The sequence below is a fragment of the Wolffia australiana genome, chromosome 4 (genome assembly GCF_029677425.1).
Source record: "Wolffia australiana isolate 7733 chromosome 4, ASM2967742v1".
NCBI lineage: Eukaryota > Viridiplantae > Streptophyta > Magnoliopsida > Alismatales > Araceae > Wolffia > Wolffia australiana.
The window spans coordinates 7,893,305-7,895,750 of NC_135838.1; the positions used below are offsets into that span (position 1 = coordinate 7,893,305).

Below are 2,446 nucleotides of genomic sequence, written 5' to 3' on the forward strand. Positions count from 1 at the left end.
TTATCATTTTTTACATGGAATTTGACATTGTTTCAGTGAAGAAATATTTTTACATGATTTTATTTGCTTGGTTTAAGGTCAGTAAATCATCTCCTGATTTTTCTGAAATTTTCCCATATTTTTATGAATTTTTCTGAATTTTTCTGACCATTATTTAGGCAAGAAATGATTTTTATTTAATTAAATAATATATTGATTATTTATTTTGCATTTTAAATGCATTTAAAATGAATATCCACGTCATTTGCCCGAAATTCGGGCGAATGAAGGGATATATTAATTAAATAAGAAAAGAGAGAAGAGAGGAGAGAGATAGGAAAAGTCAAATAGAGTGATTAAAAGAGAGAGAGAGAAAAGCGGAAATCGACGCCGATCATTGGCGTTTATTTAAAACAATGATTTTTTTTCTTTTTCTCTCTCTCTCTTCTAACCAAGCGAAAAAAGCACTATTTTGTCCTTTTCTGTTTTCTTAAAAAGCAGCGAAAAAGTGCGCACGCGGACAACGAGTGCACGTGTCCCAAACACGAAGCGAGAAAATCAAGCCCAGCCAATAGGAAATTCCGATTTTTTAGAGAAAATAAAAGAGATTCAACGGCCCACATTTGATCTCACTAAAACTGCGATATCTTGAGATCTACAACTCCGATTGGGCTGAAATTTTGAGGGCAGGTTCGTCTTTTCCTCCTCTACAATCTGGACGGTTGGATCTTTAAATAGAGGTCAGAAAAAAAAGGCGAAATTCACTTTTGAAGGCTCTCCCCAAGCAATTGGCCAGGAAGGACACAGGAGGTATTCTGGAAGTTGTCAGATCTGGATCTCTTTATCAAATTTGTAAGTTTCTGAATTGTATTTGATCATCTTCTAGAACGATTCGAAAACGCCTTGGCATGGGCGAAATGTACATGCCCTAGATTCATGTTTTGAATGCATCAGCACTTCTTTTTGATTTGGATTCGAGATCTGACTTTTGATAATTAATTCTTAATCATTTTAGGACATTTCTGCTTCATTACATTTTTAATTTAGGGTCGAAATTGGGGCTTTCTCCAATTTCTTCACTTTCTCTCTCTAGGTTAATTTGATTTGTTTCTCTCTCTAGATTTCGGTTTTTATTGTTTAGGAATTTAATTTAATATATAAAAAACCCAAAAATAAAATTTGAACCGAAAATTCATCCATTTTGAACTCCAATTCAAAAATCACTTTCTTGATTATTAATTTCCCAATTTTAATTCTGAAAATTATTATAAATTTTATTAAATTGGGAAATTAATAATTTATATTTTTATGAGCTTAAAATAATAATAATATTCTTATCTGGAATTATCTGACCGAAATCAAAATTAAGTTTTACTTAATTTTGATTATTTTAAGAATATTATTTAATATTAATTAAATTAAATATTGCAAAATTCAAAATTACTTGACTTGATTCATAAAAATTGTTTGAAAATTCTGAATTGTTGCCTCCTTGCAGATCGACCCCTTGCTTGCTCTATATTCTTATTTAGTAATTAAGGGAATTATAAATTTATTGCATAAGTCTAAAAAGCGCAACGACCACGTAATTTTACGTGATTTTTTGGCTTATCAATTGGCGCCGCTGCCGGGGACGAACTGTTTGAATTTTTAAATTATTCTGTGTGGATTTATTACTCTTTATTTTTTATATTAAGTCTTGGATTGAGCTGAATTTTGCAATTATTTTGTGAATTTTGATGAAATAGTGAAATTGAAAAAAAAAAAAATTTCATCATTGCATAATTAATTTTTTTTGTTCATCAAAACTGATTATTTTTTATATTGATGTGTTTAACATTGCATGTTCGGTAGGAGATCTTTAAAACCTCATCTCGTGAATCTTGAAACAGTTAGTAGAACTCCTATTTTTGATTGTATTTTTGAAAGCTCCGAAGGTGAAAATCAGCATTTTTGTGACTTAATGGAGAATAATCAATATTTTGGGGTTGAACAGGGTGTTAGAAGAATGAGGTTTGAGAGTATTTTCTGACCCTATAGAGAGTGAAACCTACACTAAAATATCTGCTCCTTTACCAGAAAATGTTAATTTTAGAATTGACCCGAATATGATTAATCAATTGCCTACATTTTATGGAAGATTTAATGAGGAGCCTTATGAGTTTTTGGAAGAGTATAACCAGATTTGTTCTGCTTATAGTTATGCAGGTGTTCCTCAGGAAATTCTCAAACTAAGGTTATTTCAGTTTGCTTTGAAAGATAGGGCAAAAGATTGGTTTAAAGGGGTAGGTCAAGAATTTCAATCTTGGAGTGAAATGCAAGCTTGCTTTTTAAAGAGATTCTTTTCTTATGGAAAGACATCTTCAATTAAGAAACATATAAGAGATTTTTTTCAAGGAACTGACACTCTAGGAGAAGCATGGGAGAGATTCATGTCACTCACTAGGAAGTGCCCACATCATGGCAT

At 31.3% G+C, this 2,446-nt stretch overlaps 1 pseudogene; it reads right to left on the reverse strand.

Moving 5' to 3' along the window:
• Window positions 1-2,349: 2,349 nt before the first annotated feature.
• Window positions 2,350-2,446, reverse strand: LOC144702850 (small nucleolar RNA R71; annotated as a pseudogene).